Source organism: Rhinatrema bivittatum, chromosome 4 (genome assembly GCF_901001135.1).
Source record: "Rhinatrema bivittatum chromosome 4, aRhiBiv1.1, whole genome shotgun sequence".
Lineage (NCBI taxonomy): Eukaryota > Metazoa > Chordata > Amphibia > Gymnophiona > Rhinatrematidae > Rhinatrema > Rhinatrema bivittatum.
In genome coordinates this window covers 127603913-127627885 of record NC_042618.1, presented here as the reverse complement: position 1 = coordinate 127627885, position 23973 = coordinate 127603913, and the positions used below count along the sequence as shown (strand labels likewise).

General features: G+C 44.2%; 1 protein-coding gene across 2 annotated transcripts in view; it reads right to left on the bottom strand.

Annotated features, from left to right (window-relative positions):
- The window catches only part of TMEM121 (transmembrane protein 121), a 578648-nt gene that overhangs the window by 5922 nt on the left and 548753 nt on the right, over positions 1-23973 (bottom strand). For both annotated transcript variants that reach the window (XM_029598836.1, XM_029598837.1), the window contains exon 6: positions 20685-20875. The gene's annotated coding sequence lies outside the window, so the exon portion shown is untranslated. The remainder of the gene's footprint in view (positions 1-20684; positions 20876-23973) is intronic.

Sequence of the window (23973 nt, the reverse complement as noted above, 5' to 3'; positions counted from 1 at the left end):
AGAAACAAACCAGTATGGAGGCACAGTAGCAGCAACAATGTACCCTTAGGGCTTGATTTTAAAAGCCCGGCGCGTGCAAAGCTCCAGGACGCGCGTAAGTTCCGGGGCTTCGTAAAAGGGGCGGGAGGGGGCATGTCCTGGGGCGTGTCCGGGGTCAGAGGGCGGTCCGGGGCAGGTCTGGGGGCATGGCAACGGTTTGGGGGCGGACCGGGAGGGCGGCCCCGAGTCCCCCGGCACTGCGGCCTGTGCCGGGGGATGCCGAGGTGGCACGCGCAAGTTACCCCTGCTTCAAGCAGGGGTAACTTGCACAACAAATGTGGGGGGGGGATTTAGGGAGGGCTGGAGGGTGGGGTAGATAGGGGAAGGGGAGGGGAAGGTGGGGGGACACGGAAGGAAAGTTCCCTCCGAGGCCGCTCCGATTTCGGAGCGGCCTCAGAGGGAATGGAGGCAGGCTGCGCGGCTTGGCACTCGCAGGCTACCGATTTTGCGCAGCCTTGTGCGCACTGACCACGGATTTTAAAAGATATGCGCGGCTAAGCGCATATCTTATAAAATCCGGCGTACTTTTGTTCGCACCGGTTGCACGAACAAAAGTAAGTGCACGCGTACTTATTTAAGATCTACCTCAAAACTTTGTATTTCTATTTCCTGAAGAAGAAGGCCCAGAAGCTACGCAGGAAACATTGGAGGTGGCTGGATCAGTTGTGTGTGAGGTGGGATGGGCCTAGAAGTAAGTTCATAATATTGCCACAGGGAGATTAGACTATGGTCTATGTCCTGCTTCCATCACTGGTCCCACTTATGGCCTGTCACTCTGTAAGATTCTCTATCATGAACAACAAACCCTCATGCCAAAAAACATTGTCCTTGTCATTTCTCTGTGTCACAGGAAGTACTGTTATAAAGTATGACACTCTCAGGCCTAGTATGAAACACTTGAGGTTGTTAAAACTCACTCACAAAATTATGTATTTATTTAGAAACTTTTAATATACCGATGCTCAAGGTAAATATCTTATCGTACCGGTTTACAGCATAACAGGGGATAACCAAAACGAGAAGGAGGAAGTTACAAAACAAAGGGTGTTGCAATTGGAGACAGGAGAGCAAGGAAGAATAGGCTAAACATAGTGTTAATATAGAGAAAACAATAAGTAGATTATAAACTTAACTTGACAAGTAACCAAGTAGGAGATCAAACAGCAGTTAGTTCTTTGGGGTGAGTAAATCTATACAGGATTGATGGGGGTGGTGTTAAGGGTTGGAAGGGAAATGATGGGGTCAGGTGTTAAGGGTTGGAAGGGAAATGACGGGGTCAGGGCGGGGGGCGGAGGGAGAACAAACATGTGGTGTGGGGGGGGGGAGGGGCTGCAAATCTATCGGGGTGGCTTGCCTAATAATAGGTAGGAGCCAGAGGGTAGCCAGAGTTACTGAAGTTATAATGGAGCAGAGTAGAACTGACAGGGGATTATGAATTGGTTAGGGGAAGGCTAGTTTGAAAAGCCATGTTTTCAGTTTCTTTCTGAAGGTGAAAGGGTGTTCCATTGGGAGGGACCGGCAGTGGACAGTGCACATTTCCTAACGGAGGGGTGAAGTGAGGATTTCGTGGGGGGTTCATGTAGAGATCCTTTATATGCCACTCTGATCGGTCTTGCAGAGGAGTGAAGGTTGAGCGGAATTTTGAGTTGGAGTGTAGATTGAAGGTAGATGGTTTTGTGGACAATGGTCATGGTCTTAAACAGGATTCTATAGTTGATGGGAAGCCAGTGTAAGTTTTTGAGGATAGGGGTGATATGGTATCTTCGCCTGGAATTGGTTAAGATCCGAGCTGCTGCGTTCTGTATCATCTGTAATGGTTTAGTTGTGGAGGCAGGAAGGCTGAGGAGTAAAGCATTACAGTAGTCAATTTTTGAAAACAGTATGGCCTGGAGGATTGAGCGGTAATCATGATGGTGTAAGATGGGTCTGAGCTGTTTTAGCACATGTAGCTTATGGAAGCATTCTTTTGTGGTATTGTTTATAAATTTTTTGAAATTCATTCGGGTGTCTACAATAGCTCCTAGGTCTCTCACGTGGTTCACTGATGGGATTACCAGAGAAAGCATATGCACCCTATTCTAGTAATCCCATCACTAGATGGTAATCCCATCACGTGGTTCACTGATGGGATTACCAGGGAAAACATATGCCCCCTATTCTAGAAACACCCATTCACTAGATTCTACTTGATGGTGACACCTAGGTGCGTAAACCAAAGCCTAATGCTAAGCTCCCTCACAGAGTTTACCTCTAAGCCCATATCACTTGCTAGGCACCATGTAGTACACTACTGCTGAACTGAAGCTTCCATAACTAAAGGAAAAAAATCTATGCCTTGCCACCACCTATAAGACATGGGTGTCCCACATCTAGGAGCACTTCCGTTCGTCTACACCTGTCCTAGAAAAGGAATGCCCTTCAACTGCTTGGAGCATATGAGAATACTAAATGACATACATTTTTTGTTCTCTTTACAGATGACACCACCTCATAATCTTCAAAGGAGGAGGAAGAGATAGAAGATGATAATGAGGGCTCAGCCCCTGCTGATACTGCAGCAACCATGGACACCACTGGGGATCACCACCATCCCCTCCACCTCCACCAGCAGGGGATCCAGCCATTTCCTCCCCCCATGGGATGCCCTGGTACTGCAGCTACTGGCACCCTCTCCCCTTTTCACGGAGCCTCCTCACCATTCTGCCTCAGGACCTAGGGATGAAGATCCTCAAGCTGACCAATCATTGCTGGCGGGGAGAGGCGAAGACCCCCCTTGATCCCTTCTGATATCCTCAGCTGAGCTCCCAATAGCTGCAGAGCCTGACACATTGGCTGGAGAATCTACTCCACGCGAGGAAAACGTCTTGCAGGACGCTTTTAGACAGGTGATTCAAATGATTGTGAAGGAGTTGCAAGGGGTCAGAGCTGATCTCTGGATTCTGGTTGAAGTTGTGGAGCGACAAGCCAAGGCTTAAGGGAGCAACTCAACTACTGTTGATCTGATGGGCATGAGGCCTTCATCCTCACCATCATCCTCCTAGGCCTTCACAGCCTGGCATCCCAAGGTTCCTGGGCCATTTTTTTTAAATGTATACATACATATGTATATATATATATATATATATATATATATATATATATATATATATGAATATGCTCTACTAAAATAAAGATTATTATTGTAGAACACATGCAAAAATCAAGCAACTTTTATTAGAGCATATTCAAAAAATTCAAATCAGTATATAAAAATGTAAGATATCAAAATAGCACAATCTCCAATACAAAAATGTTTAAATGTCATAAAAAGTTAGAGTCTAACTAAATCAATCCGGTAAAAGTAAAAGAGACCATATCACCAAAACTCTAATTGAACTACACTGGCTACCCATTGAACAAAGAATTCAATACAAGACTCTATGCACCATATATAAATTAATACACGACGAAAAGGCAGAATGGCTGAACACAGCCCTTCACGTACACGTCCCTAATAGAAACTTGAGATCAGCAAACAAAGCTCTACTAAGTAACTATTCCCTTAGTAAAAACAGCCAGACTAACTCAAGTAAGGGATAGGGCCCTATCCCTGGCAGGACCTATAATATGGAACACAATGCCTTTAGAAATCAGAACACAAAGAGACATCAAAGCATTCAAAAAAAGTTTAAAAACATGGCTATTTAAGCAAGCATACCACAAAGGGAATGAAGAGTAGAATCCAAGGAATTGTATGATGCAGGCCGAAGAACTCCCACACACACACATCAGTTTACTTGAATGGTGTGTGTATGTATATTTTATTTTACTTTACCTCTATTAGATTGCAACAACAGAGGACCAGACTTAAGTGTTAATTTATCTTATAGCTGATATACTTAAAGTAGACATGTCTTATCACAACCACTAAATAATATTTAATATGAAACTATGTTACAGTATTTGATGGCACCTGTTTAGTTAATATAACTCAACACATTTAAGTTTGAAATTATGTGCCTTATTGTGAACCGTTGTGACGGCAACTAGCTTAACGACGGTATAGAAAAGATTTTAAATAAATAAATAAATAAATAGATGAACTATTTATAACAGCCAGTGTTGAATATGCAGATGTTATGCTGTCTTCACATGAGAATCGATCCTTAGCTGGCTTGTTACTGCTTGCTACAATGGCTATTATAAATAATTCATCTAAGGATTGTTTTAGTTGGACTCTAACTTTTTATGACATTTAAAAATTTTTGTATTGGAGATTGTGCTATTTTGCATTTTTATATACTGATTTGAATTTTTTGAATATGCTCTAATAAAAGTTGCTTGATTTTTGCTTAAGTGTTCTGCAATAATAATCTTCATTTTCACATGAATTTCTGAACACTTTAGGTTTTTGTTTTCTAGTTTCTTTAGCTTTATTGTATAGTTTGTTTTTTTTGGGGCAAAGAGAGAACTCCCTGTATTAGAAACTGATAAACAAGCACAGAGCAGACAGCTTGTCTGAGATGTCTTTTTTTTTTAATGTAAGCCATGGCCTGTGGGATGAAGACTTCAGTCATGGCCAAAGTGCATGTTAAATGAATGTAGTCATGTTTGACTAGGCAGCAAGTTTCTGATGTTATTTGCCCACAAGACACACAATAATATATATGCCCTACCCTCTAGAATAGTAACCTAAGTTTCAGAATCAATACATTAAATTGAGCAAGTAGAGATTGAAATAATAACCAATGACTTTTTATTCAAAACAGAACTTTTTCAATATAAGCCCGAATTTTCAATGGCCTGCGCATGTTAAAACTGGGGTTACGTGTGTGGCTGGGCCATGCGTGTGCCGAGTGCATTTTAGAAAGGGCCTAGCCATGCGCATAACCCCCGATATGTGCAGAAGTGCCAGGCCAGTGAAAAGGGTAGGCTGGGGGGCATGGTCTGGGCAGGGAGGGGAGGGGTAGGGCAGGGGCTGGCCAGGACAGTGGCCATTAGGCCCTGTCCAAGGGAAGTATGCACTGGCAGCCGGCTGGCACACGTAACTTATTTCTGCTCCAAAGGAGCAAGTAAGTTATAAAACAAACAAAAAAAAAAATAAGATAGGTAGGTAGGGGTTTGGGGACAGGAAGGAGAGGGGAAAAGGTAGGGACAGGTAATGACCACTGTCCTGGCTGGCCCCTGCTCCGCCCCTCCTCGCCCAGACTATGCCCTGGCCCGCCCCTTTTCGCTGACTCGCCCCTTTTGCACATATTGGGGTTTACGCTTGTGGCCGGGCCCTTTCTAATATAAACTCAGCGCGCATGGCCCAGCCACGTGCATAACCCCCGGTTTTAACGTGTGCAAGCTATCAAAAAATTTGGCGATATTACTCAACTGTTATAGCTGATAAACACACAGAAAGAATATTGTATGCATACATCATTTAAATGTTCTATTTTATAACTAATTGCATATATTTTTCTTTTCTTTCTATAAATTCTATTTCGTAAAGCAGAAGTCAAATAATCATGGACTGCTAGCAAAACACTAACGGATAAGTAAATTACTTAGTTCAATGCACTATTCTTGTCTGTTAATTTGTATTATTATTCAGTCTGGTATTGTAAGAATTGATACTTTGTGTCCAATTTCTTTTCAAAACATCAACTTACTTGTACAAAGAAGTCCTATTCGAGGTACATACTTTAATTCTTTCTTGATGCTTTCTTCTTTTCTATGTCTTTATGTTACTTTATAACTATGATCTCAGGCCTGGCTACTAAGGGCATGCACTGTCTGTTTCTTGTATGCTTCCCCTTCTTTCTGTCTCTCTCTTTCACTTTCTTCTGTTCTGTAGTGCTCCTCGGTGGCAGATCTCTCTCTTTTCCTCCTCCTTCTTCTTCTTTTTACCTACTATACTAATTTTAACCAAATCAATAAAAGAAAACTAACTCCCTTAACTGATTTTGTAATCTTCTACAAACTGAGTCAGTCATGTTCCCTCAGGATATGTATGTCCACGATGACTTATTGTAACTGATCAATACTAACTAAAGAAAACAAAATATAATTAGGTGACCCTATTCTCAGAAAAAGTAACAGGTTTTCTCTACTCATTCATACTTTCAATCTTTTTTTTTCTAATTGTTTCTGCTGCTTTTATATCACATGCTTCCCTTGAGATTAATACTTGGGAATCCTGATTCTTCCTTAAATTATGCTTGGGAATGCAGGTTATCTTTGACTATTTCCTCCTTAGCTGTTATCAGCATTAATGTTATGCTCAGGAAGGTTTCTTTATATTAATGTTATGCTCAGGAAGGTTTCTTTAAAATACAGTGTCTTTAGCTGCTCATTTCTTTTTAATGGCACTTATCATGTACAACACATACAATACTCTCAGTAACAGACTCTATTATACTATAATAAGCTGCTCTAAACTCTGTGTAGCAGCTATTATATTACATTTATTCTAACCTAACAATATCCCTTAATTTTAATGGAAACACTGAATAAAATAGCTTCACACACATCACACATTCATGCTCTAACAATTTATTAGCTGTTCTTTCTCTTTTTAGTGCTTTTGTAACTTTTTTTTAAGGCCTGTGAGCAGAGCACTGTGACAGTAGGTCTACTCAGTTCATCATCAGGTCTCTCTCTGCTGCATGCCTTATATATTGTAGAGACACAGGATATATATAAATAACTATGAGATAGACACGTAGCAATACTAAGGTCCTGTTCCATATAGAGAGAAGTACTGGTAGACAGGAAAAAAAGCCAAGCCCAATGTAAAAATTATCTAGTAGGGATGTGAATCGTTTTAGGACGATTAAAATTATCGTCCGATAATTTTAATATCGTCTTAAACCGTTATGGAACACAATACAATAGAGATTCTAACGATTTATCGTTATAAATCGTTAGAATCGTGAGCCGGCACACTAAAACCCCTAAAACCCACCCCCGACCCTTTAAATTAAATCCCCCACCCTCCCGAACCCCCCCCAAATGAGTTAAATAACCTGCGGGTCCAGCGGCGGTCCGGAACGGCAGCGGACCGGAACGGGCTCCTGCTCCTGAATCTTGTTGTCTTCAGCCGGCGCCATTTTCCAAAATGGCGCCGAAAAATGGCGGCGGCCATAGACGAACACGATTGGACGGCAGGAGGTCCTTCCGGACCCCCGCTGGACTTTTGGCAAGTCTCGTGGGGGTCAGGAGGCCCCCCACAAGCTGGCCAAAAGTTCCTGGAGGTCCAGCGGGGGTCAGGGAGCGATTTCCCGCCGCGAATCGTTTTCGTACGGAAAATGGCGCCAGCAGGAGATCGACTGCAGGAGGTTGTTCAGCGAGGCGCCGGTTTTGCGATTTTTAAATTTTTAGATTTTTCACGATTTTTCACGATATTTTACCCCCCCAAACGGCAACAATACGATTCCCTCCCCCTCCCAGCCGAAATCGATCGTTAAGACGATCGAGGACACGATTCACATCCCTATTATCTAGGCTTATGATGATGAGGTATTCATCTACACATGCCATGCCTTCCTAACATCTTACATATATATACTAGCCGTTAAGCCCGTAATAACGGGCTACATTAACATTTTTTTTCAGTCCATTTCCTTTTCCCTCATTCTCCCCTCCCTCCTCTCACCCTCTAGTCTCCCTCCCCTCATTCTCCCTCCCCCTCTAGTCTCCCTCCCCCTCCCCTCCTCCCCTCTCTCCTCACCCTCCCCTCCTCCCTCCTCCCTCCCCCTCCCTCTCCTCTCTCCCTCTCCTCTCCTCTCCTCCCCTCTCCTCCCCTCAGTCAGTCACTCTCTCCTCCCTCCCCCTCACCCCAGTCACTCTCTCCTCCCTCCTCCCCTCCCCTCAGTCACAACCCCTTCGGATGGCGCAGACGGAAGATCTCCGGGGGAGGTCCCTCCCTCGTGCGCGCCGCCGCCGTTACTGCTTGCCGCCGCCGTTACTGCTCATGCTCCTCACCGCGCCATTTTGGTTACTGGCAAGCTCTGACCAACGTGCTGCCCGCGCATGCGCAGTAGAGTTGCTCTCTAATGCGCATTTGCTGCACGTCAGTCAAGCTTCATTTATCTAGTAGATATATATATATATATATATATATATATATATATATATATATATATATTAAGGAGGTGGAATAGCAGCAAACTCCTCAGCATCAGGGACAGACAATCAAGTCCAGGTCTAACCCTCATTTTAAACTATAGTTCCCAAACCTGTCCTGGAGGACCCCCAGTCAGTTCAGTTTTCAAGATATCCATAATGAATATGCATGAGCTAAATTTGTATACACTGCCTCAATAACATGCACATTTTATCTCATGCATATTCATTGTGGATTTCCTGACAATCTGACTAGCTGGGGATCAGTCAGCAGAACTTTGTAAACCTCTGCTATAGGGAAAAATACTGGGCTGGATCCAAAAGTACCCAAGGAGATGGATCCAGATATTTAACACTAGTAGCCGTCACTCCAGCCCGGTTGGCTGTCAACGCTGCCCACCCGTACATTTTGGCAACATTTTCTCATTTGTTTTATGGAATGGAAAAACACAGAAATTGGTGTTTGTAGAATAAGGCTGCAGCTTTTATTTAACATATCATAACACCTTTTCCTGGGTACCTGAGCCGATAAGATGTCTCCACTGCTGCCCGCCGTAGGGACCAAGCAAGGCAGCATTACTCCATGGGCCCCTCGTCTTGTCCTCGAGCAAGGGGGCCTCGACCTTTTGTGCCTCCCCCAGCACTGATCGACTACCACGCCGTCCTGTGATGCCGTCGACACCACTTGCAATATGACCAACTGGCCCGGGTAACCGCCAAGACACGAGGTAGGGGTACCCTTGCTTCGTGTTCCCCCAATTAAATAAGCTGCGGCCTTTGTCCTCTATGTCTGTCATGCCATGCCTCTATAGCAACCTGAATCGCATTATTAAATATATCGTACCCCACTTCCGACAGGTGCACTCCATCATGTCTGAAGAGGCCTGGACACGTATCATCCGCCCATTGGTGTCTTATTTGTTGGCCACCTCTCTCTTGTGTACATAATCCAATCTGATGGTTCACTTTCTTTTGACCCCCAACTCCATAGTTTAGAATCCTTCCACTTGGGACGTGGGATGATGTCCGACCAGAATAGTGCGGCATTCAGGTATAATTCGGCTATCCTGGCAAAGTCACTTTTTGCCTTTTTTATTAATCACTTGCAGGTCAATGAACACAGGTTACTGCCCCCCCAGATGTATTATTATTACATACAGAGCAGCCCTCGCATCCCTAAGGCGCTGTAGCAGGGGCAATAACTGTTCCCAAAACATGCCATTCTTTCCCATCCAGGATATGACCCACCCTTGTGGCGGCAGTCCTAGGTGTTGTCCATAGGATCGTTCCTTTGCTCTCTTAGCAGCCCAATGTATATATGAGTGACCAATGATCCAAGCTGATCATGGAACCCTTTGTTGATCTGTAAGATATAATATCTGTGGTCACTTTGTTTAAATGGACATAGGTATTGACTGCATTGGACCACCACCATCCAATTCTCTTTATTGTTGCCATTTGAAGCCCGGCTTGCACCGCACTGGTAGCCACCCCAATTCTGAAAGAGTGTGTGGTGAATGTTTTCATGTCCAAATTCATTTTTTTATTGATGCTTTCAACAATGTTGCAAATTGGTATTTGGTTAATGGTGTATCATCCGCATGAATCAGCAGGTGTACTCCCCCCTCCAGCCTCAGGTCTAAATACTTCTTTGCATTATCTATCAAGCAAGTGTCATACCCTGCCACCCGTTTTAGCGAGAGCGTGGCTTCTCTTCCTTCTTGATCCATTTTTGACTTGTGTATTATGACAGTTAATGTCTCTGGCTTCAATATCACGTTCTTCCGAAATAATCCGCTATCTCCCGAGTCTTCCTTGTTGGTGGCTACCAATTCACTCACTCGCAATGTTCCAAAGAATGTGAGTGAGAAGGCCAGCTGAAATAGCTCCGTTTCAAACTCCGATGAACAGATTGATGCTTGTGTTGCCCAGAGAGACCTTAACATGTCATGTGTAATGGGATGTCTGATGTCATTGGTAGGACCGATTTTACTTGCCCATCTTGTCATCATTTTCTTCAGGCTGAAGGACTTAGTGGGGTCACCCTATCCCCGTGCCTTAAAAAAGAACGACAGTCCTGCCAAGCGCAGTCCTGCAAATGCGCATTAGATACACTACTCTCCTTTGCTGTGGCGACGTATTTGATGATCAATTTGTCACTGACTGAGTCTTGCTCCCATCCGTTTTCCTTCAGGAAGTTAGTCACGTAATCGTAGCCCCAGCAGTCTGACTTCCATGTAGATGGTGCGACCGATCTTTGCACCAATTCAACGGTGGTTACAGATCAATTTTACATAGGTGTGCCGGCATTGCTGTCCCTGCTTCGTCCGCTGCTGGTACCTGCTTATGAAACAAATGCCATTTAGAATGGGATAAAGTATCCACTGTGCCATTACATATCCCTGGCACATGCCTAGCTCGCAGTGTTATGTTGTTTTGCAATGCCGCTAACATTATCTCCCTGAGGAGATTGACGACTTTTAGGCACTTGGTCGATTGCAAGTTCAATACCTGTACCACCGCTTGGTTGTCGCAGCAAAAAAATCACATGTTTATTCCTGAGCCTTTCGTTCCATAATACTAGTTTCACCCAGATAGGGAAGAGCTCGAGAAAGGTTATGTTCTTTGTGAGCCCTTTAGAAATCCATTCTGCTGGCCATGGTTCCACACACCATGCACCTTGGCAAATTGCCCCAAAACCCCAGCCTCCTGATGCATCTGTGTGAATGTTCAGGTCACTGCTGGAAAGTGGTGCTCCTTGTATAACAGATATGCCATTGACTTCGTCAAGGAACGCTCTCCATATCTTGAAATCTGCCCTTATCTCCTTGGAGATTCTTAGGGAATGGTGAGGTCGTTCTATCCCAACTGTTGCCACTGCTAGTCTTCGCATGAATGTCCTTCCCATTGGAATAACCCTGCATGCAAAGTTCAATGTTCCCAGAATGGATTGTGCCACCTGCAGAGTTATTTTCTTTGCTGATGCTGATTGTTGTAATATCTTGCGGAGTTTCTCAACTTTCTTTTCAGGGAGTCTGGCTAATATCTTGTTGGAATCCAACTCGATGCCCAGGAATAATATTATTGTTGCTGGGACTTCAGTTTTTTTGTGTGCCAATGGTACTCCAAATTTCCTGGCCATCTTCTGGAATCCTGTTAGCAAGTTGTAGCATGCATTTGAATCCCTTGGTCCCATGAATAGGAAGTCGTCCAAGTAGTGTATAATGTTGTCCGAAGCTGTCTTTTTTGCTGTTACCCAATGCAGGAATGAGCTGAACAGCTCAAAGTAAGCACATGAGACTGAACATCCCATTGGCATGCATTTATCGAAGAAAAATGTATTCTTGAATTCGAACTCCAGCAACAGAAAATTCTCAGGATGTACAGGGAGAAGTCTGAATGCTGATTCTATGTCCGTCTTTGCCATTAACACTCCCGCTCTGCATGTTCTGAGTAGCGCTACCGCCGAATCAAAGGATGCGTATTGCACCATGCATTCCTTTTGTGGCAATCGATCATTCTCTGACTCTCCCGGGGGATATGATAAATTCTGAATGAGTTGGTATTTTCCTCTCTCCTTTTAAGGAATGACTGCCAATTGTGACAGGCACTTGTTCAGAAATGGTTGTTTTTGGAATGGACCGGCCATTCGGCCGAGTGCTAATTCAGTCTCCAACTTCTCTTGCACAATGCCTGCATGACTCGTTGCTGATGGTGCATTGCCATTCTTTGCGCTTTTTATCTGGCCTTGAACTGGGATTATGAATCCTTTGCGAAATCCTTGCATTATCTTTGTGCTTTCTGTTGGTTTGGGTATAATTCCAGCTATGGTCTCATCTTTTCCAGGTTGATGGGTTAATGTGCCTTCCCGAACTGCCAATTGTCAGATTGTTTTATCCTTACTCCGTGTAGCCATTTTTTTGGGCATCTTTCAGTGGATGTGGCGCTGTGCATGCTGAACACACGTGCTTAAATTTGCAGTCTTGGAAATTGCATGCTGTTTTGTTATATCGCCAGCATGTGTTATCCTGTGACTGTGCTTGCCTTGCTGAATGCCTACTGGGTGATGACCTTCTTGAGTTTCTTGAGCATAATCCTTGCTCCATTGTTTTGTGCATCATCTGCTGTATCCATAGGCTAACATCCTGCATTCCCCATTCCATGAACTGGTTCTCTTCCATTTTGTCGCGGAATTTTTCATCATAATTGAGCCAGGCCCAACCTTCGTGCTCTTGGTAAGCTTGTAGTATGTTGACTGCATAGCTCAACATGGGTCCGTATTATAATGGGTCTCGAATCCCATGACACTTGTCATGTGTAGGAAAGTCTCTATCTAATTCACTTTGTTCTTTGGAATTTTTATCTCTTTTTCAGTTGATGCCGGACCATCCTTTGCTTTTTTCCTGTCTTCCGATCTGCGACGCCCATGCAGAATACTAAATATATCAATGTATTTTCTTTTACGAATTTTCTTTTGCATTTGTTTGGGAACTCCCTTCCATAATTCTGATAATGTGGTGAGTGCGGGTGGGCCCCTGGACTCCTTGTCCACTGCCTTGGTTGCTGTTTGCTGGTCACTGCTGCTTGCGGAGTCTGACAATGATGTGGAAGAACTGTCAGAACTGGAACTTGGCCTGCGTCTGCGCTTTGCCTTGCGCTTTCTTTCCTCTGACGCTGTACTGTTTTCTGCACCTGCGGAGGCCGTCCTCTGCTCACTTCCCCCCGACCTTATCCCCACACTCACCAACATTGCTGTCTCCCATATGCTGTGTTTAGTCAGCTTGGCTGATGCTTGGTCTTTCTTCTGTGTTTTGAATGTCTTGTGGCCCTCTTTTGTCGCTCTGGGCCCCTGTGCCATTTGCTCCTTCTCCATCTGATATTGTAGCACTTTTATGTGCCTCCGCTATTCTTCCTTTGGTACCTCCATCCTGAGTCCTAGTTGCATTTTCATAGCTTGATGTTGCCGCTCGCTGAGCCTGTCCTCCTTCTTGATTGGCTAATGGCCCCTGTGGTGGTGCTGGCCATGACCACCACAGTGGCTGGAAGAATTGCTGGCTACTCATTCCGCCATACGGCCCACAATCCCATGGTGTTGTGTCTGTGGCATTGTGTGGACCCTTAGTCGCAGTGGAGATGACTCCTCCCACGGGGAGGTGACCCGTGGGAAACCACAGCAATAGACTAAAAGCAGAGAGCGGACACTTGTAGGTAGACAGCTTTATTGTATTGCTGTAGATAGATGGTATGAGGCAGGAAGTAAAGGCACTGGAGTCCAGCAAGGTGCCAATACGTTCTGACAGTCTCAGATGTAGAAGTCTCACCCAGATGTTCAAGGTAGATAGTAACCCATGGTGCGGGTTAAGCCAAGCCTGGTGGGTAGAGTTGGAGAACCGGATCATAGAGGTACTCACTGTAGTGTAGTGCAAGCGTCTTTCTGGCAATGAAGATGGTGGGACCAAAGGTCCGTGGTGCAGGATACACTCGACTGGTAGGCCCTCGAGGAGTGAGTACCTGATAGTACAGGAGATCCTGAAATAAAGAGAGAGACCCCAGAGCAGCGGTTGTCAAGTTAGTAGAAACCCCGAAGGGTAGTTGGAAGTGAGAGCAACTACCCTTCATCAGGAGCAAGATTCCCCGGAGGGTAGCGAGGCATCTAAGCGAACAGCTTAGAGCAGTCAGAGTAGCTAAACTGAAATCCTTGCTAACTCAAAGTAGGTAGCATAGCGGAGGCTTAAATACCCAGAGGTATTGACGCCATGTGGTGGAGACGCCCCCAAGGTTCCCGCCATGACATGTACATAGTCGTAGGCAATGTGCGCGCGCGTGCCCTAGGAGGCCATGGGAAGGAGCATGGTGGACTGGGACGCCCATGCTGAGTTGGAGACACCGAGGGTTTTGGCACTCGGCACCGGAGGCAGCCATCTTGCCCAAGGAGGAGGAAAAGGGTAGAAAAGAGGTAAGGCAGAGTAGTCACAGTCATCTGCGACCGACGGACGCAACACATGGCCTCCCTTGTTGATTCCATCCTGGGAATGGGCCTTGGGTGCTGGGACCCCATGGTGATCTTGGGTACCAACTAGCACTGAACAGGTTCTGCCATATAGAGTACATCTGGTTACTGCCCCCAGCTTGTCCTTGTGTCCCGCCTGTGGAAGTGTAATTGTCGCTGAATGTCGTACGCAGGAATTCGTCTCTGTTGTTAGGCATTTGATTCTCGCTCCAGCTGGTTTGTGGCTGTAGGCCTCTGAGAGTGCTCTGGTGTGATGTGTCCATTGGCATCACTCTCTCAGAGGTGAACTGCTGCGGCCCTACCACCGTGGCCTCTTCCCCTCTTGTCTCCGTAATCATGCTGACTGCTGACATCGCCTCGCTTGCTTGAGGTTCCCTCATATCCGCGTCGTGTTGTTCTCCTCCGCGACTTTTCTTTCTGCTGCTCTCCACTCTTGTTCTCTTTCTGCCTCATACACTTTTCTTCCCTGCTGTCAGCATGTTTTTGTTGTTTCTTCCGGTCCCTGTGGAAAGCTTTGATCGGAGTTTTCGTCCTGTCTGTTCGTTCTCCTTCGAGACTGTCTCTGCAATGTTACTGTCAGGACCATATGACATATTGCTTATGTTATAGTTAACCTGTGAACAAGATGTAAATTAATCTTTGCCTCCCAACTTGTTTAGGGTATGAACCATGAGCCTGAGACCCAACTTTCGTGTCTTACCACACTAGCTAAGTAGGCAGCTCCATTACTTATATTTTAAGGTGCATGGCTCGCTCCCCAGGCCCGATGTTTGAAAATTGGTGCTGTAACACTAGTGTCACTGGATATTAGCCCGGTTCTTATTTATTTATTTATTTTTAATATACCAGCTTTGCGGGCATACTTCCCCCTTGCCGATGCCCACTGGTAGTTTGCCTGGGTAGGGATTAAACTCTGGCTTCCCTGGTTCAGGGCCTATCACAATGGCCACTGTTAAAAATGACCTGTTTCTATTCATTTGATTTAGTAACACCCTCTCTCACAGATAGGGTGCAATCAGAGCCATTCCAGACCTGGTGGGGCTATGGGCCCACAGCCTCAACATTACTAACCCGGGCCAGCGAGGGTTTGGCTGTTTAATTTATTTCCTCCTCTCCTATGCCCGCAGCCCTAGCGGGCTCTAAAAGATTATTAACATTATTTATTTATTAAGGCCCACTTTATTCACGTATTTATTTATTTATCTATCTATCCATCTATTTTTTTATTTGTTTATTTAATTATTTGCTTGGGGGGGGAATTAAGATCTGGCTTCCCTGGCACAGAGCCCCACTGCTCATGCTGCTGGCCTGCTGCTCCACTGGATGAGTGGGGTAAATTTTTTTTTTTATTATGCCCAGGGGCCCTGCAAAGGGCAGGCTTCCCCCGGGGGGGGGGGAGGACCAGGGACCTGGTGGGCTCGGCGGAGCAGGGTGCTTGGAGAGGGCTAGCTGTTCCCTTCCTGGGCCTGTTCTGTTGCTCGGTCGTCCCCCCCCCCCCGTCCCCCCCAGCTGTGCTAGGCACGGGCCTGGCTAGGTGGGTGGGATCCTGCCTGCCCTACCAGGTGGGGGGAGGAGAAAAGGGGGGGGGGGTAAAGACAAACATTTTTTTTATACTTGCGGTTATTCTGAGAATATATCTGATGCTGGGTGGTCCGTCTGCCTGTGCTGCCGCGTGGTCTTTCCCGGCTGGAGGCCCCATGTGCTAGCTATTCTCCCGGCGCGATCATTGCAGGGGACCCCGGCAGCGTGGAGCAGACCCAATGGGGCAGGGTCCTGGTGGGGTAGGGGCCTGGAAAAAGTCGCTGGATCGCTGACTGGTCATGCTGTCTGCTCTCTCGGGTGCTTCTCTTGCTGCCTGGGCCCGTGGTCACGCTGCCTGCTCTCTCGGGTGCTTCTATTCTATTGCCGGACTCAGCTATCGACGACGCGATCCTTTCCTAAGTGTGATCCCAAAGGATTGCCTCGCCTCTTCTTTAAAGGGCCTGCGACATCATTAACATGCAGCGGTCGCTGCCTTTAGGCGTCATAGCCTGGGGCGGGGCTATGGCGCCTCGTCATTTAGGCGCACGGCTCCGGAGGGGGGGGTGCCCTTGGCATGGCGCACCATCGCGCCCTCTTCCTCTCGGCGCACCGTTTCTTCGACCCCCCCTCCTTCCCCCATTTCTCCATCCATTGCAGGGGGGTGGGAGCCCTGGAGCCCTGCATGGCTGTTAAGGGTGGGCTCTGGGTAGTCAGCCCAGACCCACCTATATCCCTTGTATAGACCAACTCTGCAATCATAGCATTAAAATGAAGGTACACATGAATGTTGCACATACATACATGAGTAATAACAAACGTGTATACTTCCTATCTATTTTAATAATATATACATATTTACTTGCATGAATCCATCCCCTTATGTGGGTATAAAGGGGATGCTCACAGTGCATACCTTCCTACTTGCAACATGTATGGAAGGAGTGTTACTGAGGAAGCTTTAATTCCTACCTAGAGAGACTGACTTTCTTTGTGAGGTCATGAAGGTCCAGCATGTTCTATAAAGCCTGAAGACCAGGATGGTGGTCTCATTCAAGTAGGAGAGAATATGAGTTCTGCCACAGACTCACAGTGGACTTTCATAATAACCACAGTGTGAATGGTCTGAGCCACAAAAGGCAGGACCACAAACACCTCAACAAGCAGAGGCATGCCTGGTTGAGAGATGAGGGGCCTGCCAGCCAGATAATGTTTTCCACAGCAGAAAGGATGAGGCTTAGCACCATTTTGGAGGCAGCTGTGGGAGGTGTGGAAAGTTTGGACACCTCGTAACCTGAAGGCCATCCGGGTGAGAATGTTCTACCTAAAAGCCTTATAAAGTGCTTGTATGTATGTACTGACTATAAATATGTTTAGTACTATACACTTATTTAAGTAGTCACAACCAGTGAAGGTCCTATATCTGGATATACAGGGAGGACCATTGCACCATCCAAGGACTCATGACCTCCCTAGATTCCTGAAAGGGTGGGGGGAACCTAAGTAATTTATTAGCCATAATGTAGTTATAATCACTGAGACTTGTATGACTCATTAGTCGAACTGTCCATTAATAAACTCTGCACACCTGTGCTATAGTAGAAAATGTAATGGCTTAAAGTTGATGCTTAGGAATTTAAAGTCTCATGAGGACACTTTTCTGTATATTTTTGCCACAGTATCTGTATGCACACTGAAACTCATAGAACCTACTTTCTTTTCACCTCCAAACCCCACTACACTGGTTATGTCTTTATTTACACCCAGGGCCCCCCAGTATATGATTGATAGCTGAAATCTTTAACTCTTAGGTAACGTAATCAGACTCTGGTGACCCTTCCCTGGCAGCATGCCCTTCCTGATCATCTCTCTGTACAATAGTCCCCAGCTAGTGGTAAGCTTTTTCTTTCTTGCATCTTCTAAGCCTCCTCTGTGAGGACACTATCCCTATGCTTGCACTCAGTGAAGAGTCACCCACCCAATGGGGCAACGGTGCACCTCCATTGCATACTGACATTAAGCTGATATCAGATAGGATAGATCTAGTGCAGCCTTTGTTATAATGAGGGCACCCTGACCAGGTAATGGCACAAACAAGATGTAAGTAAGGAAGTAGGATATATTTAAAAGGTCACAGATATACTCCTCTCCGAACTTAACCTTAAATTCTATCTTTATGCCGACGATGTCCAGATCATCATCCCCATTCAAAGTTCCATCTCTGATGCCCTAAAGCGTTGGGAGAAATACCTTGATGCCATCAACTCTCTCCTTACCAACCTCCATCTAGCTCTCAATGCCACCAAGACTGAGATCCTACTTATCTCCCCTCACGCCACCCTCCCCCTACCTTTTGCCAACGATCCCAACATTAACATCGCCACCGCCCAACCATTCGTAAGGGATCTTGGTGTTCTCCTTGATCAACACTTAAACATGAAGAAATACATCAACTCCATACTCAAAGAAGGCTTTTTTAAACTTAATGTCCTAAAAAAACTGAAACCCCTGCTTTACCCCCAAGATCTTCGTACAGTGATCCAGGCAACCATCGCTACCAAACTGGACTACTGCAACACTCTCCTCCTAGGCCTCCCCTACGCCACAATTAAACCCCTGCAAATGTTGCAAAATGCAACAGCAAGAATCATCTCAAACACACGCAAATATGAACATATCACCCCGATTCTCAAAAATCTCCATTGGCTTCCCATCCTCTCCCGTATCCACTATAAAGCCCTCACCATTGTACACAAATCCATTCACTCACACAACTCCTACTGGCTAGATATCTCCTTCACCTCCCTCCACTCCTCCCGCCCGTCCAGATCCACCAATAGTGGCACACTACGTGTACCCACTCTAAAGACAACCCGCCTTTCCTTTGCCCGTGACCATGCCCCTCACTCTGCGCCTCTAACCCTGTCTTATCAAGTTTAAAAAGAAATTGAAAACTTGGCTATTCAAACGAGCCTACCCAGAATAGACCATGTTACCAAATGCCCCTAGCTATGCACCTAATTCATGAACCCCTAATTCAGTCTGCGATACCCCATGATTATCATCTTAGGTTACTGATGTATATAATGTTACTAATGCTGTAAATGCTGTAAATGCTTGTTTAATGTTTTATCGGCTTGTTCACTATCCTTCCATGCTTCGCTATTGTTCTCCCCCACCAAGTTCCCTCACCTTGTCATAATGTAATTTCTGTTAATATGTGAACCAGTGTGATGTCCCCACTAAGGCCGGTATATAAAAGTTTTAAAATAAAAAATAAATAAATATACCCTCAAACCTTACTTATAGATATGTTATTACTTAGAAATATAAAATGATGCACAGGTCAGATAGAGTGAGCCAAGAGGATCCATAAAATCTGGTCAGGTTGATCTAGTCCAAGATTTGCCACATAGCATACACTAACTTGTAGTATAGCTAGACATGTGCCAGAATGCAATTGTATAAATGAAGGACTGAATCTACTTGCTTGAAAATCTTGTGCCAGTTGTTAACCCTAATCAAGCATCATATCAAATCTTGAGTTCTTTCTCTGTCCTTGGCTGCTGGCACTGTACAAATATATCTAGGGTAGATTTTGGTACCAACTGGAATACTTTTTATTCAATTAGTAGAGTAGCTGGAGGTGATAGAGAAGGGCCCATGGAGATATTCTGTAAGGCAGAAAGAAAGATCCAGTAAGTATGAAGAAAAGAAGCTACCTAGCATGTATAATTACAGTATGTACACTCTTCCTTTTTTGCAGGGGACCAGTCAGGTGAGGACCCTGCTGCCATGAGATCCAGTGGCCCCCGACATGCAAGGAGGCACTCTCAGGTGTTGCTTCTTACATTGGAAGAGGACACTGAGGAGGAGGCGTGAGTAGAGGAGCACCCAATGACACAGTATGGACAACAGGAGAAAGAGGAGAAGGATGATAGAGCAGCAGAGGAGCAGCAAGTGACACTGTGAGGAGACCCAGCATACACAAACTCAGTCACACATACCAGAGCTCAGGTGGCATGCAGCTAAGTTAGAAGAAAGCAGCTCAACTGAGGACCACCTTTGCTCTCAAAGGAAAGATGAGATGCAGGCCACTCCAGCACTGAATACCTGAATGCTCATGGTGGAGGCCTCAGGCATGACCTGCAGGGCCTGAGGAATGTGGTAAAAGAAGAGATGCAGGATATGTGGCAAGAGATACAGGGTGTGACGCAGAAGCTAAGGGGAATTTGCTAACAAATGGAGGCCCAGACAGAATAGATGGAGGCCAAGACAGCTGTGTGGAAAGGATGCCCTCTGGTCAGCCACAGCCTTCATCAGCCATGGCAGCACCACCACCCTGGATGGTGCCTCCCCAGGCCCTGCCTCCTGGGCTCCTCCATCTATTCCTCCACCACTGCCCATAGTGGTTGAACCTCTACTTCTGCCATCACTGCCTTCAGTGAGGCAGTCATCATCACCACCACCAGAGAGATCCTCCCTCTCTGAGGCCATAGGTGACAGAAGAGGATAGGCACAGCACTGCTACCAGATTATCCTCACAGCTGCCTCAGAGCCCTCCAGGACCTTTCAGCAGCTATCTTGATGAGCCACTGCTCCCAGGGCCAGAGGGCTCCAAAGACAGCATAAACTGTGATAGAACCCCACTGCGGAGGAGCACAAGACTAGGGCAGACCAAGGCAACAGAACTTTACCCACCCTGAGAAAGAGGCCAGCCAAGGAAGCTAAGACATCTTTGAATTTATTCAACATCACATTGAACACTCCATGTAAATAAATGCACCTTCACCTTCTAATTAATCTTTATGCACCCTGTAAATAAATATATCTTCACTGTCTAAAATGTTTTTGTATCAGAGTGCTCCTTTCCTGTATTGCCTGTTGTTGAGTCTGGTGATATATCTCTTGCAATTCCTCCTGACTCAGGTCATGTTCCTCCTCCTCCTCATCTAGATGATCATCTATGGCCTCTGGTTTTGGCCAGGTTATGAAGCATGCAACAAGCTAGAAAGATCTCACAGACCTTAGGGGTATTGTGGAGAAGGCATCCCCCAGATCTGTCCAGGTAATGGAAATGCATTTTGAGTAGGTTGAAGGTTCTCTCAATGACTGCCCTGGTCTGCTGGTGGGCTCTGTTGTAGTGAGCCTCTGCAGCAGTCTGTGGGTAAGCTAGTGGGATCAAGAGCCAGGTTTTGAGTGGATATCCTTTATCACCTGCAGGGGAAAACACAGAAGAGCAGAGTTACATTGCTCATCAGCAGCATTAATGTAGCTCATTCAAGCCACATTAATATGCAAGAGAGCTATTTAACATAAGTTTGCATTTTCCTTTTGGTGCAGGAATCATTGGTTAGGCTGCATAAATGCAAAATTGTATTTTTTAAACTGTGTATTTACTACTCTTTTAATGTACCTTTAGACCTGCAATAGTACTAGAATAGTTTAGTAAACAGAGCTCCTTATTTTACTTGAATTTAAATGAGGTGAATTTTAGTTTGGTGCAAGTTTACAATAAATCTTCATATTCCTCTAGATCCATAGGAAAAACAAGGTAGATTGTTTTCCCCTGCGATCTCATTAAGGTCTGCAGCAAATCCCTGTAAATTTTGTGAAGCTGCCCTGTCTTTCTGTAGGCCCTCTGTATATTTTATTAAGTAACCATAATTTTTTTAGTGCAAAAAGCATTTTGCAAACTAACTTGCTGGACTTGTATAAGTTCAATGAATTAGTTTGCAAATTGCTTTTCCATATCTGTTTGAAAATTCCTAATTATAACCTTGATGACTGCCATCAGGATGTGTTGAAATACTGTTCTTAATTATTTTAACCTCCTGCATCCCCTTCTGTTTGTTGAAGTTTGCTAATTGCCTGATTGTGGAAATAGTAAAAAAAAAATAGATTATAAGTACTTATTCAGTTGTACACTTCGGTCAACTCACAATGGCATCGTTGACGTCAGTGAAGCTGCCTTAGCAACCTGTACAAAAAAAAAAAAAGAGAGATGCCACAGATTGCTTAGTGCTGATGGCACTGTACTAGATAGCAAGGGCATACTGGCTGTATAGCATGACATTATCTATGTACTGACTTCTTTTTAATAAAGTCAATATGTTAACAAAAAATCAGTAATGTGCTGGATGGGGGACTCAGGAGCCCCTTGTTAAAATTAATTTATGAAAACAAAGAGGGTCTCACAGATTAGAGCTGGTGCATAACCCTTTGATAAGAAACAAGCAGCCAACTGCTGCATAATATCCAGTTGGATTGTAAACAGCAGAAGGTTAAAGGCTCTGAAAGTGCTCATTACTCTACTCTTCAAAGCACACTTTTTAATTGGTATTTTTTACAGCTAACATTAAATAAACTGATAATAATAAGCTTAAGTGGCTAATTTCACTATTCAGTGTCCTTCTCATCCTCCCATTTGTCTATGTTTCAGAACAGGACAGCAGATGGGGCTACTGGACTTCTGTGCCACAAAGGATTTGTAAGCTCATTGAATTTAGAATTTTAATTAAGAATGTTCTATCAAAATAGATTTACAATTCTAAAATAATTTAGAGACATTTTCATAGTTGTTTAATTTTAAGCCTACATAAATATATTTGTTTAGTGATGCTCAGACATTGACTTTGGTCTTTGTACATCCTAGTCAGATTTTGGAGTGGAGCCTAACAAAAATTGCTCAAGTCACTTCAGAGCTTTGCACTGGCCAACACAAATTTTTCTCATGTATTAAAAATTGTTTTTGCACTGTTAAAATATAGTAAAGGCATTAAAACTTTAAAAACATGGATTTTTTTTTCCCAGTTTTTCCATTTTTCTGGGAACATTTTTACATAAATGTCTATGGCGGATGTTTCATGAATATGCAGATTTTACTAAATTGTCTTGAAAATATTGACAAAATGAAAGACTTATGCATCCTTAATTTAGAACCACAAAAACTAATTTAAAGGAAGGATAAGATGCCCCATGTGATTTAATCTGATTACATGCTGCTTGTATTTATTGTGGCTGAATTGAAGAGATTGTCAGCAGTGTCCAAGAAATGGTATAATTGCTAATTGCCCACCTGCCTGCATTTGAATTTGATGGAATCACTGTTTGGCTAACACATTTGACAGATTATTCTAGTTCTAGTCGTTCTTTCTATGTAGCAGAATCTATTTATGTATCCTTAGGAATGCAGAGAAAAAGAACTCAGTGTCCTTTCTGCTGAAGCTTTCTGAGTTATGATTCTAATAAAATCATTCTTAAATAAGTAGGTTTTTCTATTATGGTAGATATTTTATGCATCAAAATAATGAGTATTTAATTATTGAATATATTTCCTGTCAAAAAGAGCATTCCTTGGACATTAAACCATACTAAGCTTTGAAGTTTCACTTCTAATGCCAGAGGCTTACAACAAATACAAGTCACTTACAACTTGCAGGTACTGAAACTGATGTCTCACATAATAAGCTGGATGTACAAGTTGCTTGAAGCAAAATTTTGAAGCTCCTTTTTAAGTCATTTTAAGCCAGTGACCTTGAAAAAAGCATTGAACTCTCATGTTTGCCCCATTTGCATAGCTGTTGTGTAATTACTGCTCATTTTCTTAAGATATTATATTTAGTTACTTCTCAATATAGTTTAAAATATTTGTTTTGCCAATGTTTCTTTTTTTCTGAAATGTTGAAATTTTCACAGTTACTGTAATGTTCTTTATGAAAGAAAATTGAGGTTAAAAAAATTGACGTTTTAATTTATCAAAGGCATTTCTCAGCAAGTGCATACAAATGACAAATCACATTCTGAGTTTATTATATTAGAAAGATAGAAAATTGACTTTCACTTGAAAAGAATCTGTCCAGTTAATCTGAAACACCTATGGTTTGAGTCAAACTGGCATGTCCAACATGTATCTCATCCAAAGAGGGACCAAACTGATATGATCTGTCTGATTTCTTGATACAACATTTTTACTTTGCTTATATACCCTTTGTATCATTATATGTAAGATCTTATTTCCAACAATAGTCTGATTATGCTCTATGAAATTCAGAAAAAGTATGCAAGTAGAGAAATAAGTGCCAATTGTTACATGCCTTTGGCTGGGGCCATGCCTTAGGGCTCTTTCTGGAACCTTGCAATCATGAGTCCAGCTAGAGGTCCCCATTTATGGTGACTAGGCAGAGCAAAGGACCTGATTCAGGAATTGAATCCAGGTCCCTCTCTAGATCGGACTGCATAGCAGTGCCGCTGAGCCATCATACTGCCCAATTTTCTCTTCAAAATCAAACAATCAAACAAAGAAGACAAACAAG